Here is a 15,601-nt window from a genome sequence, read left to right on the forward strand (position 1 = left end):
TCTGCCATCTTAGCTCTTCTCCCCCAACTTTTTCACTCTCCTCTTTCACTTTCATCAAGAGGCTCTTTAGTTCTTCTTCACTTTCTGCCACAACGGTAGTGTTATCTGCATATCTGAGGTTATTGATATTTCTCCCGGCAATCTTGATTCCAGCTTGTGCTTCATCCAGCCCAGGGTTTCTCATGATATACTCTGCATATAAGTTAAATAAGCATGGTGACAATACACAGCCTTGACGTATTCCTTTTCCTATTTGGAACCAGTCTTAGAGATACCAAGGGAACATTTCATGCAAAGATGGGCTCATTGAAGGACAGAAATGGTATGCACCTAACAGAAGCAGAAGATATTAAGAAGAGATGGCAAGAATACACAGAGGAATACACAAAAAAGATCTTCACGACCCAGATAATCACAATGGTGTGATCACTGACCTAGAGCCAGACATCCTGGAATAAGAAGTCAAGTGGGCCTTAAGAAGCATCACTACAAACAAAGCTAGTGGAGGTGATGGAATTCCAGTTGAGCTATTTCAAATCCTAAAAGATGATGCTGTGAAAGTGCTGCACTCAATATGCCAGCAAATTTGGAAAACTCAGCCATGGCCACAGGACTGGAAAAGCTCAGTTTTCATTCCAATCCCAAAGAAAGGCAATGCCAAAGAATACTCAAACTATTGCACAATTGCACTCATCTCACACGCTAGTAAAGTAATGCTCAAAATTCTCCAAACCAGGCTTCAGCAATACATGAACCGTGAACTTCCAGATGTTCAAGCTGGTTTTAGAAAAGGCAGAGGAACCAGAGATCAAATTGCCAACATCTGCTGGATCATCGAAAATGCAAGAGGGTTCCAGAAAGACATCTATTTCTGCTTTATTGACTATGCCAAAGCCTTTGACTGTGTGGATCACAATAAACTGTGGAAAATTCTGAAAGAGATGGGAATACCAGACCACCTGACCTGCCTCTTGAGAAATCTGTATTCATGTCAGGAAGCAACAGTTAGAACTGGGCATGGAACAACAGACTGGTTCCAAATAGGAAAAGGAGTACGTCAAGGCTGTATATTTTCACCACACTAGAGCCAAGTTCTGTTCAAATCAATCCCCACACAGTTCAAGAGATACACAGTGAACACAGGAGTCCTTTAGGGAGTAGCCCACAGTGCAGGTTGCCCAGAACACAGAGCAGTTGGGAGACAAAACTGGAAACCTAGTCTGGATTCATGGGGTGGAGAGTACAAGCTGGGGAAGGGAGTTTGAAGTTCTCTTTGTAGGTAGTAAATTGCTTCTGAGAGTGTTTGTGTAATGATATCAGGGTCCACTTCAGGGAAACTACTATGGGCAGCTGTGTGTAAAGTGGTCTGGGGAGAGGCAGATGGATGTTTTAGGAAGCCATTACAGTGTTATGATACCTGGGAGCTTAAACTACCTGCTTTCTCCCCAGGAGACCCTCTCTACAGTGTGGACAGGTCAGCAGACCTTGATGAAAACAGGGGTAGGGGGGGAGGGGCAGGGCAAGAGAGGTTGATAGATCTATGAATAACACATATATGAAACTAAATTGATATTCTTTTGGTCTTTTTATATAAAAAATCTTTCAAGCCCAATTTCAAGCATATATACAATAAGTATATGAACTGCTTAATAAGCACTTCTAAAAATAACATTTTGTTTACTCTAAAAAATGCCTTTTCATTAAAAAAAGAGAAAAATATGAAGGTAGATGCCACCTAGTAATCAGAATCAGAGTTGCGATTCTGAATATCTGGGCTTTGAGATCGAGAGGAAGGGGAGGAAAGAATGAAGGAGGGACTTGGCCTTGGCCTTGGCCTCAGCCAGGTCTTTCCAGAATTTACCACCCACTGGCAGCAATCTCTCTAAATATAAAACATTTAGTGTCTCTAAGCCCTAAAACTAGACATCAGCCTCCTGTGTGAGCTGAAGAGAAAGCTGCATGTGTGAAGATGTTTGAGCCATAGAAACAAATACATACACAGATAAACTATCAAATCAGATGCTTTAATCTACTATTTTCTTAACAAACCAGAATGTTGTGAACACATTTCCAAAATAAAACCTATGTGTACATAATTTTTGTCAGTTGGGTGACATATTTTTGCTCTTTATTAATTTTTATCTTAATAAATTTTCCTGAGTATAAATTTCAAACAGTGTAAAAATGTATACGTGTAAATTGAAATCATTCTGTAGTCTCATCTGCCTGAACCTCAGTCCTTGACCCAAAGATATTCACTGAAAATAGACAGATGACTATTCTTCAGGTGTATTTCTCTGTATATAATTTATTAATGCATAATTACATATAATCAGATATTTACATTAAAATATACTAAAATGCACATATTCTTCAAAAATATAGTCATGTTATGTACATTCTTCTGCATTTTGCCTATTTCACTAATATGATTTCTATGATTTGCTAATGTTTATTGGGGCCTCACTGGTGGCTCACATGGTAAAGAATCCGCCTGCGATGCAGGAATGAACAGTGAAACTGTTAGTCACAGAGTCGTGTCCAACCCTTTGTTATCCGATGGACTGTAGCCCGCCAGCCTCTTCTGTTTATGGAATTCTCCAGGAAAGAATGCTGGAGTGGTAGCCATTCCCTTCTCCAGGGGATCTTCCTGACCCAGGGATCAAACCCTGGTCTCCCACATTGCAGGCAGATTCTTTACAGTCTGAGCCACCATCAGGAACCTGGGCACAATTATTGGTTCTTTAGTGAATTTTCTGTTGACATCATTGACTCACCTGTCTGTTGGTTAGTAAGTCTACCTAACATACCAGAAATGTAAATCTACTTTTCTCATAATTGTTACTTTTTTCCTACCATTCTGTTTTAAATTTTTCAATATTATTAAGATTATACAGCTATGTAAATATAAAATTATTCAAAATAAAGTTTATTTTAAAAATAAATAGTAAATCACACCCATTAGTATAGCTATTACTTTTCTTAAAGCAGAAAATAACAAGTGTTGGTGAGAATGTGGAGAAATTGTAACTTTGTGCATCGCTGGTGGGAATGTAAAATGGTGCAGCTATTGTAACAGTTTGGAAGTTCCTCAAAAAATGAAAAATAGAATTACAATATGATCTAGAAATCCCACTTATAGGTATACACCCAAAAGAATTGAAAGCAGGGACTTGAACAAATATTTGTGCACTAATGTTCACAGCAATATTATTCACACCTACAAGACTTACTCCTCACCAAATTTTAATGAGGTTCCTCTGAACCTTTGTCTCAACTAGGTCTCAACCTTTGAACACTTGAGTTTATCTTTGAATAGCCTAATTTTTAGCAAAAATCCTACTAAGTCAACTTAGCAAGAATCCCTACCCTCAGTATCTGATCACCATGGCCTACCTTCAGCAACAACACTGGTCAGGTCAGTTTAATCAGGATCTGTACCACCCCCCGCCCCCAATCCTTATCCCTGATGTTTCTGCTTTGGTTTTCCATCCACTGACTCCCCAATCTGCTCCTTGGCTATGAACCTGTATTTGCCCATGTTGTACTGAAAACTGAGCTCAGTTGTAATCTGAGGTCTCTTTACTCTTATTACAATAGTTTCTGAATAAAATCTGTTTTAACACATTAACTACTGTTAACTAAATACAGCTCTGGTTTTAACAACAGTAGCCAAAAAAGGGAAACCCAAATGCCTACCAGTATGACTATCTTACAGTGGAATCTTATGCATGTGTGCTAAGTTGTTTCAGTCATGTCCAACTCTTTGTGATCCTACGAACTGTAGTCCTCTAGGCTCCTTTGTCCATGGAATTCTCCAGGCAAGAATACTGGAGTGGGTTGCCATGCCCTCCTCCAGGAGATCATCCCGATCCAGGAATCAAACTCGTGTCTCCTGTAGCTCCTGTATTGCAGGCAGATTCTTTTACCTCTGAGCCACCAGGGAGGCCCCATAGTCGAATATTATTCAGCTTTAAAAAGAACTGAAAATCTGATACATGCTAAATGAAAGAAGACACAACACACACACACACACACACACACACACACCAAATACTGTATGAGTCCACTTCCATGAGGCACCTGGAGTATTCAAATTCATAAAGACAGAAAGTAGAACAGTGATTGCCAAGGCTGATGGAAACAGGAAATTATTGTTTAATGAGCACAGAACAAGATGAAAAGAGTTCTGGAGATGGATGGTGATGATGGTTGTACAACAATTTGAATGTACTAGAGACCACTAAACTGCACTTTAAAAGGATTATAATGGTAAATATTATGTGTATTTTACAAATAAATAAATAATACAGTCCATTGTAATAGGAATTGTGCAATACACTGGGGAGTATCAGGCGCCAGCCCCTAGGAAGATTAGAGCACTCAGAGCCCTGGCAGCTTCAGAACACAAAGGAAAAAGCTTTACAGTGATTCAAGGCTTCAGTATTTATCTCTGTTAACCCAGCCCGCACTCAAGTATAGGGATTACTCATGCACGTGCATGAAAACTGGGAGGCACGGCTCATTAATGCTATCTTTTTTTTCACTGTATATATATATTATTTTTACCACTGAGCCACCAGAGAAGCCCACCTCTATCCAGAGTCACTATCAAATCTTATTTTATTTTGAAAATGGTTAACCTAAATAAGTAGTTCTTTCTCCCATTCATGGCCCTTTAATATGTCTTCTTCCTAGGTTCTGTGTACTGGACTAGTGGATATATGGGGCTTCCCTGGTGGCTCAGTGGTTAAGAATCCACCTGCAATGCAGGAAACTCAGGTTTGATCCCTGAGTCAGGAAGATCCCCTGGAGAAGGAAATGGCAACCCACTCCAGTATTCTTGCCTGGAGAATTTTATGGGCAGAGGAGCTTGGTGGGCTACAGTCCATAGGGCCAAAAAGAGTTGGACATGACTTAGTGACTAAATAACAACAGTGGATATATGATGCTTCACTTCTACAGATATCATAAGCCAGAGGGGAAGAGGATGGGTAAATGTGAAAGGGATTAAGAGATACAAACTTACAGCTATAAAATAAATAAATTACTTGAATGTAATGTACACACTGGAAGAAGAAATGGCAACCCACTCCAGTGTTCTTGCCTGGAGAATCCCATGGACAGAGCAGCCTGGTGGGCTAGAGTCCATGGAGTCTCAAAGAGTTGGACATGACTGAGTGACTAAAGCAACAACAATGTACACATAGGGAATATAGTCAATAATATTGTTATAAGTTTGTATGGTGACCAATGATAACTGGACTTATGGCGGTGATCACTTCATAATGTATAAACTATTGAATCACTATGTTGTGGTACACCTGAAACTAATATAACATTATACATTAATTATAACTCAACTTTTATAGAAAACATAGGTTTGCTTTTTTTTTTTTTTATTAGTTGGAGGCTAATTACTTCACAACATTTCAGTGGGTTTTGTCATACATTGACATGAATCAGCCATGGAGTTATATGTATTCCCCATCCCGATCCCCCCTCCCACCTCCCTCTCCACTTGAAAATAACGTAGACTGGAAGAAACAATCATATCAAGTTCATAGAAGGAGATGAAATACAGAATCAAAATGATGATCTTTTTATAGTTGCTCTCGTCCCAGGACTCATTTTTAAATAGACTCTTCATAATTTATATTTTTTATTAGAGTCCACAATCTGTTAAGTAAAAGCAGCAATAAGATATTTCATAAAGTATCATACAATTTAAATCTTATGAACTTATTTTCATAGAAAATGATGTGCATTATCATACTAGTTAACCTAAAAATGATATGACTCATCTATGGTCTAAAATAATGTATAAGAAATTTAGTTCCATTACTAAAAATAATCCCATCACTACATTTTTTACATATTTTACAGCTAAAAGGTTGTGCTGTTAATAAAAAAGATTCACAGACTAATTTAAAATGTAAAAAATAATTCTATAAAAAGCCCAAGAAAATCTTTCAAGTCCACTTTTATTCTCCTTTTTCCTCCTCACATACAAAACTTCTCCACACACTGCATTTCTTGCAACTATAAAGTCATTTGATGTTGGTCAGGTACCATTTTCTCTCCTAAAACTTTGCTGGCATCAAAATATGACAGTTAACCAGTGTTAAATCTATAAAATATTTATATAGGGCAGCACATTAAGCTTTAGATGCTTGCCAATTAAACCACATAAACATTGGACAAGACCCCCATTCTACGTGTTCAGAATCAGGTGTTCACAGTCCCTATTGGCTGCCTGTATATAGCTCAACAGGCAGCAGAGGCAACCGGCAGTTACTTTGAAGGACATAGAACACTATGATCTGGAAGCACATTATGATGTCATCACAGTGTCATGTAGCACCCCACCTTTGTCCAAGGTGGTCTCATAATTCTAGAATGGCAGGTCCAGCTGATACAAAATAAAGACAGACAACACAACATTTAGCCTGTGGAGACACCCTAACTCATCACTATGCACACACTGATTCTGAACACAGTTCATACTGAAAACTTGTCAAGAACATCCTGATGTTTTAGATTGAGTAAAATACATCTGCCTTGCACTTCACTGTAACTTTTTTGACAGTACTGCATGGGTCAAAAGTGATCTAGATGGCAACTAATGACTGTAGATGCCTCACATGCCATTTTTTCTCATAATATGGAAAGGATTTTAATTCTATAATTCCATAGGGAAGATAAGTTAATAGAGTTGCTATGCTTTCATCCTTCAAAGTACATTCTATAGTTGATTCTCTTTGAAGCTTTAATCCAATTACTCTGCTCATTTTCACATGAATACAAGGGTTTCCTCTGATATAGCCAAACTCAGGATCATCCACAGCACTGCATGCTTGAAGTAAGGAACTAAGAAACATGACATGCAACATAAATTGGACTTCTCTGTTCAAAAGGCACTTCATCAGGGCAAACTGTGAGATTCTTTCATTTTTCCAAGTCATATGGCTTTAGGTCTTCAATGTACCCTTTATAGTAATCTGGATCGGACAGACTGAATGAATATTCCAACACAGTCACTGATTTTGGAAAAAAAAAAAAAGTAAGTCCTGGACTATCCGGTCACAGTATTTTGGAAACTCATGGTTTAGATTCTGAAACAGCCCACATTGTGAATGAGAAACATGCAGCCAGGAACCCATAAAAGAATGGGTAAAAAAAGAGCAAGATCAAACCTTTTTAAAGGGTCTTTTCACTGTTCAGATACAAGAACATTTTTGTGTATGACGTACTTGTATGATTAACTCACTACTGTACATTCGGGCAAATCACATACTCAAGACTCCTCTGGCTGGTTGGGGTGGCAGTGTGAGTCACAAGCCAGCTGCAGGAGTGGAAATTTTCTCTTCCAGGGAGTGGGGCAGGGTCTGGCTTCCCTGAACTGTTTAGTGCCTCCACCAAGACCTCTCAGTACAAAGGCGGGCTTTGTACAAAGGAAGCCCAGGGTGCTAGGGTCACAGGCTCCGGGCTCCAGGAAAGGGTCCCATGGCTTCCTGGCGCCACTCAGGAAGGGAGGCTCAGGTTCACTGGAGCCATCTTAGAGACTGCCTACCGCAACATCATTTGCTCATCTCTCTATACATTGGTTCCTGAGAATGCTTTCATATATCATGAGAATTAGCCCTAAATAATTTGCAAGTATTAACCATTTCAGACAAGCTTTGCTGGGATGTTGTTTGCCATAGACTGCTTTAAATTTTTCAGTAATAGAATCCTTTAAAAGTAATACAGCTGGGCTTCCCTGGTGGCTCAGTGGTAAAGAATCTACCTGCCAATGCAGGAGTTGTGGGTTCCATCTCTAGTTCCAGGAAGATCTCACATGCCTCTGAGAAACTAAGTCCATGCACCACAACTACTGGGCCTGTTCTCTGGAGCCCAGGAAGCACAACTACGGAAGCTGGAGCACCCTACAGACTGTGGGAGAAGGCTCTGCAGTGAGAAGAGAAGCCACCACAGTGAGAAGCCCATGCACCGCAACTAGAGTAGCCCCTTCTTTCTACAGCTAGAGAAAGACTGCACACAGCAATGAAGATCCACTGCAACCAAAACAAATACAATTATTTTTTAATTAAATAAATAAATAATTTTTAAAGTCATACAGCTCACTATGATAAATAATAGAAAAGCATTATCCTGGCCACCATTGGCTGCCCAGCGACAGTAGAGTATTCAGAGCTTGTAGCGTCAGGACACAGTGAGAAAGCTTTAGAGTAATTCCAGGTTTCATTACTGAGCAGGCATTTATAAGACAGTTTCCTTGATTAACTTAACCTCTCCTAATTTCCCATAGCCTGGTCTGAATTAGGGGTTTAATAAGAAGTAGCTTGATAAAGAGCTCTTAATATCAATGGAAATCTTGGGAGCCTGGGGCTTAATCCTTCACCTACAGGGCTCCCCACAATGGTGAAATCACAAGGCTACACGAACTGTTCTGTGGACCAGTGACTGATCCCCTCACACTTAAGGAGAGTGAAATAGTGTCAGCCACTCTCTGAGTCTGTGGCCCAAATTATGGGCCTGGGCACACTGCACATTGTGTCTCCTTTGTTGTGACCCAGGGCCATGTATCTCCACAGTCCTCTCAGCTCACGGTGATTTTCCAGGTACTCATAAAAGGTAAATGTCACTTTTGTTTGTTTATTATTATTCTCATCAGTAGTTTTCCAGCTGTGATCCCCAGATCAGCAGCGTCAGCATCACCTAGGAACTTGTTAGAATATTCTTGGTCCTCAACCAGATGGAGCCCAGTAATGAGTGTTTACACAACTTACAGATGACACAAGGTAGTTTGAGAACCACTGCTCTAAATCTAGAAATGACTGCTAAACTTGTATATGTTATCACCTCTCTTAACCTCAGTCTTCTCAGTGGATATAACAAAATCCCCCACTTTACCACAGTGGTCTGAGGAATAAAAGGGAAATCCTTTGCAAATAGTATCTGTTGACACTTCTGTGTTGCAAGACAAATTACCTCCTGGAGCTGGGAAAATAATAGAAAATCCTTATACAATTTCCTTTAAAAAAAAAATGCTGTAACTGCCCTAAAAAAAATAAAGTCTTTAAAACATGTGCTTCCTTTTCCTCCTGACTTTATCTTCCAGGAGACTATAATAGTGAGAAGATCTATTTTTAAATGTCTGGCACACAATAGGACTTCAACAAACATTAGTCCTGGCCTGCCCTGCTTTCTCTCTCACATAAAACTAACATAGAATAAGCTACATTGACATAAACTACATAGAATATAGATATCAGAGACAGCATCTGGAAATGTAAGTAATAAGTAAAGTATACATAAATTTGCATAATTTGTATGAAACTTTGGTGTAAGTGTCTTCATTGTAGGAGCAGTCCTAAGGGAAGAAAATACTCCTGTCATTTCCTTTTATTCCAGGTGGTTACTTGGCCATATTAGTTTAGCTCGTTTAACACTGGAGAGGAATCATTTCTGCCTGATCAGTGTGACTAGAGGTTTCCCTTGAGCTACAGGCCTAATACAAACATTGCCATCTTGCCTAGAACATTGTCTGTAACATACGACCCACTCAGTACATGGGAATGAATGAATGACAGTGACTCTTGAGCTCGGTCTCTGGATGATCACCCATCTCTTCATACAGAGGGCTGCAATCATGACCTCTGGTAAATCAAAAGAAGCGGGAGCTTTTTTAATATTTTTTTTTTTTATTTTTGGCCTCTTGACATGTGGCATCTTAATTCTCAGACCAGGGATTGAACCCATGCCCCTTTCAGAGGAAGCATAGAAATCTTAACCACTGGGCCACCAGGGAAGCCCATGAAGCAGGTTTTGACGACCTCTGTGTATCAGGCTTTGTTCTAGGTGTTCAAGATACATTAGTGAACAAAACAAAATGTTTGCCCTCTGTGCAGCTTACATACTAAATTCTAAAGGTGTACAGGATGAAGCAGACAATATACACTGTAACATCAGGTAATGGTAAGTGCTATGAATGTGTATGTGGATATGAGGCTTAGCAAATGGAATTATCATTCTGTCAGCAGCTTAGAGAAATGACTGATGCCAATTCTGAGGTATTTAATGTACAAGGTAAGTCTAGATATATCTTGTCATATCATTTAGCAAAGAAGCTGTCAAAGATTACTGGGGAAGAAAATAAAGGAATACAGAGGTCATGTCAATAGGACACAAGATATAACCTGACAAGTCTTCCACTGCCTATGATAGAACTTGAGCATAGAAAAAGACCATAAGAGGGAATTCTCTGGTGATCCAGTGGCTAAGACTCCACACTCCCGATGCAAGGGACCTGGGTTTGGACTTGGGTCAAGGAACTCTGATGCTTTGATCATGGGAATGTAAAATAGTACCACCCCAGTCAAATCTTGCAAAATTATATGCGGCATTTTGCCTTTGACCCAGTAATCCCACTTCAAGGAATGTATCCCAATGATACACTGGCAAAAATACAACAAGGAATATGAAGTAGACTATTCACTGCAGTTCTATATATAACGACAGAAAGTTACCAAAAAAATTCATCAGTAAAGGACTGAGAGTATTATGTAGCTGTAAAAAGAATGAGGAATATATACTCTATATACTACTTTGGGATGACTCCTTGGTATATTGTTAAGGTGAAAAAAAAAGGTGGAGAAAATTAAGTATTACTATAATATGCTACCATTTATCTAAAAAGGAAGAGAGGGATAAGTACTGTCATCTAAAAAAAGATGTACAACTTGAGAGCTGTGAATTAAATTTTATTTGGGGCAAAATGAGGACTGCAGCCTGAGAGGCAGCATCTCAGATAGCTCCGAGAGACTGCTCCAAAGCAGCAGTGGAGGAAAGTCAATATATAAGGTTTTGGTGAAAGGGGAGTTCAATACCGTGAAGCATTCATTTTACAAAAGCTTTTTTGTTAGTCATGAGGGTCTGATGTCACCATGAAGGGATTTAGTGCTTTTCTAGATATGAGGAGATGCGAAGATTGAGATCATAAAATCTGTTCCTAAAAACATCCAACTATCTCAAGACCTGTCCCACCAGATTCCCTGGAGCACAGAGGGCCTCACTCCACCCTGAACTCCCTCAGGGATTGTTGAAGGTCACCAGCTATAGCAGCGTGGGGTTCAATCTCCATAGAGGCAGATGGCAAATGCCTTTGTTGTTCAGTCATTGGCAATGCTCTTGGTAAGTGACAATTTGTAGTTGACAGTACGTAGATGACAGAGATAGACAATGATAGATAGATAGATTCCTGATATTAAATTTAAATGATGGGCATCCAATTTCATCTGGTTCTCCCATTGCTCCCATCTTGGGCTCCTGGAGTTCAGGCTATGGGATTGGCAGCAGCAAAGTAGCCCAGCTTTGCAAAGACCCCTACGCACCCAGCCATACATCTTCCCCATTGAAGCCACCATCTAGATTTCTAAGAGGGTCAATTTAGCTGAAGAGGCAATAAGAAAAGAGGCCAAGAGGAGATTCACAGATTATAGCCAAACCCGTCCCTTCTAACGTTGAAACTAAGCCAAAAACAGAAGACAACAAGAAAGAATAAAGCTTCAGGAAAAATGTGCAAGCAGGAGGCAAAGGAGGAGAAAAATGGAAATCTACTAGAACTGGGGTGGTTAACCAAGACACTAAAGACTGCAGGAAAGAAAAAACAAAAAAAAGGAGTTCATGGCCTCTGATGCAGCAGGATGTAAAGAAGTCAAGTCAGTCTGGCATAGTTAAACCAAGTCTTATCAGCGGTCCCAGCATCTTCTTCCTTCAACAATATGGAGGAAAGGTTGTTTTTGTTTTGTTTTGTTTTGTTTTTTAATCAGCTATTTAGAATATGCAAATTTTTGGTAGTTCCAGAAACATATTTTTAAGAAGGAAGAAATTCCACTTCAACTTATTTAAAAAGCATGTTTAGACAAGTATAAATGCTTCTTTTTGGAGGTGAAGTCATGAACTGGCTATTTGTTTTTCTGTAAAGCCATAAATTAGTGAGATATTGAATTAAAGGAAGCTTTGACTGCCTGTGTGTCAGCTTAGCATTCCATAGACTGAAGGCAAGGGTAGTGTTTACATCCTGTTACACGAAGCCTATCTAAATGGTAATTTAGAGCCACAATCAGGCAGTTAACTTGTCATAAATAATTAAAACCACTTATTTATGTTGTTTCATTAATTATCATATCAGAAAGCAAAGAAAGCTGTCAAAGAAAATTTGGATAATGTCAAAAGCATTCGGTAACTAACTTGAAAAGGGCTACAATGCCAATTAGAATATCATACACGACTGAGCAACTGAACTGAACTGAACTAAACTGAAGAATAAAAACTGCAGTCACTTCATGAGTCGAAACACATCAAAAAATGTTAAAAACCAATGAGTTGATAACGATTTCAAAAAATATATTCATTGGTCACCTTTACAGGATGATGCTAAGGGAATCCAAGCTGCCCCTCAGAGTGATGAAATCGTTTTCAAGAGGAATTTTTCCTTTATAGACATATCCCAACTGGTAAATGAAGGAAGAATTATAGAACTGGAATATCACCATCTTATAAACCCCTAATGAAATTATGAATCTGGGTAATGATTATCAATGGCCACTAATATCTTAGAAAGGAGACTCAGCCAGATATTCTGTATCTCTCAATGAAAACATACACAAAATTTATGAAATAGTCCTGCCCCCTCAAAAATCAATCTTGAATCAGATCAAAGCTCTAGGTCTACCAGCTTACAGGAAGTGTAAGGAACAAAAGAATATGCTAATCAACATTTCAGAGATATGATCAGCAAAATCCAAAATGTGAGAAACTTTACAGGATAAACAACCTTTTTCTTCAACAAATAAATTGAAAAATAAAAATAAAATAAAAACAGAGACAGGGAACCAATGAATTGAGAGACCTATGAGACATCAACGAAATACAACATATGGAGATTATTTGAATCATGTTTCAAACAAACTATAAAAGAAAAATTAGTCATTCAGGAAAATTGGAACACTAAATGGAAATATCATAATATTAGAGAAATATTGTTAATTGTTTCATGTAATTCATATCCAATTTTTTCTTTAAAGGCTATACTGTTTGGATGGATTAAATATGATTGACTATAAATTGATAATTATTGAAGTTGGTTGGTGAGAATATGGTAATCCATTACTATCTACTTTTATGTATATATGTTTGAAAAAATCCATAAGAAAAAATAAGAAGCATACATCTATAATGTCCCTACTATAAATTCATGTCCTTACTAAGAGTTGAACTCATCCTGAACACAAATGCACCATTGGTCTAGTTTGGTAGAAATGCAATAACAAGGTCAGAAAAAGAAGTATAATTAAATGAATTATGAAGGTCAAGCACAGTAAGTAAAAAAAAAAAAAAATAAGCTAAACCCTTTGGCCATCCATAGGCACTAAAGATATTAAGAAGATAAAAGTAATACTAGAACTTTGGGGGCTTCCTTAGTAGCTCAGATGGTAAAGAATCTGTCTGCAATGCAGGAGACCTGGGTTTGCTCCCTGGGTGGGGAAGATCCCCTGGAGAAGGGAATGGCTCCTCACTCCAGTATTCTTGCCTGGAGAATTCCATGGACAGAGCAGCCTGGTGGGCTATAGCTGTGGTGTTGGAGAAGATTCTTGAGAGTCCCTTGGACTGCAAGGAGATCAAACCACTCAATCCTAAAGGAAACAAACTCTGAATATTCATTGGAAGGATTGATGCTGAAGCTGAAGCTCCAATACTTTGGCCACCTGATGCTGACTCCTTGGAATAGACCCTGATTCTGGGAAAGATTGAAAGCAGGAGGAGAAGGGGACAACAAAGGACAAGATAGTTGGATGGCACCACCGACTCAATGGACATAAGTTTGAGCAACTTCCAGGAGATGATGAAAGACAGGGAAGCCTGGCATACTGCAGTCCTGCAGTGGGGTCACAAAGAGTAGGATAAAACTGAGTGACTGAACAACAACAGAACTTTTCAGATATTTTTGCAATTGTATTTGGAGATTTACCAGATGCATCGGTAAGAGAATGATGACAGCAAGTTAATTCTTCTAAAAACCAAATTTGATCATCTGTAGTCTCTACCATCACCCCTAGTCTCCTCCTCTGCCTTTCTTCTCTCAGTAACAGCTGCTGTTGTCTCATCTTGAACCAGACATTCAAACCAGAAACATGGGAATCATTGACTCATTCTTCTCCCTCATTCTCCACATCCAATTCTTTACCAAGAGCTGTTAATTTGCAAATAATTCTAAAATGCTTCTACTTCTCTCCATCTCTACTTCTGTCATCCTAGCAAATGCCACCATAATTTCTCATCCACACTACTGCAATGGCCTCTCAATTCTTTTAGTCATCCCTCCACTCTTGCCCCCTCCAATCAATTCTCAGCAGTGCAGCTAGAATGTTTGCAAAATGTAAATCCTGTCAGACTCATTTCCCTGCCCAAATCCCTTCTATGTCTTCCCCTGGGTCTTGAGATAAATACCAGAATCTTAAACATAGTATGGCTTCTTAGATGGCTCAGTGGTAAGGAATCTGCCTGCAATGCAGGAGACACGGGAAATGTGGGTTCGATCCCTGGGTCAGAAAGTCCCCTGGAGGAGGGCATGGCAACCCACTCCAGTATTATTGCTGGGCAGATTCCATGGACAGAGGAGCCTGATGAGCTATAGTCCATGCGGTTGCAAAAAGTTGGATGCGACTGAGCACACATGCAAACACAGTATATAAAGCCCTGCATAATCTGGTGCCTATTACCTCTCCAGTCTCATCTCCCACCATTTTACCTCCCACTCTCTGCAGTCCAGTCACAATGACTTTCTGTTCTTCAACTGCATCACACTCCATCTATGTCAAAGTCTTCATGCATATGGTTACCTCTGACTGGAACTCTTGCTCACACCCTACTTCCTGACCCTATTCTTCCAGATAACTCTTATTTATCTTTCAGATGCCAACCTAATATCTTTTTCTAGAAGTCCTCTAATCCTAACTCCTCTGCTCCCAGATAAGGTAAACTACCCTTCCTATGTGTTAGCAGAGTACTTCTCCCATCATAGCCCTTATCACATTGCATTATTTTTAAATTTAAATTTATTTAAAATTATTTTTTAATTTAAATGAAGTTTAGTATAATTTTCTCCCATTAGACTCTAAGCTCTATTAGGGAAATACTCAAGTATAACTTTTTCACTATTTTATTTCCAGCATTTAGAGCATTGAATGGCAAAATTTATTCAAAAAATTGTTAAAATGAAAGACAAATAAGTCCCTGTTCTGAAAGTGACACAACTGCTTCATTATTAATAATGAAGAGAATGGGCATCAGAAGTGCCTAAGTGTTACAATATTTTCATGTCCTGATGGTCCACCTATCCGCAGATTGTGAGGCATTCTATCGATAAGGTCTATGCTAAGAGTAAGTTTACACATTATGAGTGTCTGCTGTTTAAGGCCAATTGTACTCTGCATCCATTCCTGTCCAGTACCTTAGAGACTTTGCTACATCCCTTATCTCTCTCTAATAGATCATAGTGCGTGCCCAGCGACCCCACAAACTGTAGCCTTCCAGG

General features: G+C 39.0%; 1 pseudogene; it reads right to left on the reverse strand.

Annotated features, from left to right (window-relative positions):
- Window positions 1-6,611: 6,611 nt before the first annotated feature.
- LOC122435654 lies at window positions 6,612-14,876 on the reverse strand (annotated as a pseudogene).
- Between the last annotated feature and the right edge of the window lie 725 nt (window positions 14,877-15,601).

This window comes from Cervus canadensis, chromosome X, assembly GCF_019320065.1.
Source record: "Cervus canadensis isolate Bull #8, Minnesota chromosome X, ASM1932006v1, whole genome shotgun sequence".
NCBI lineage: Eukaryota > Metazoa > Chordata > Mammalia > Artiodactyla > Cervidae > Cervus > Cervus canadensis.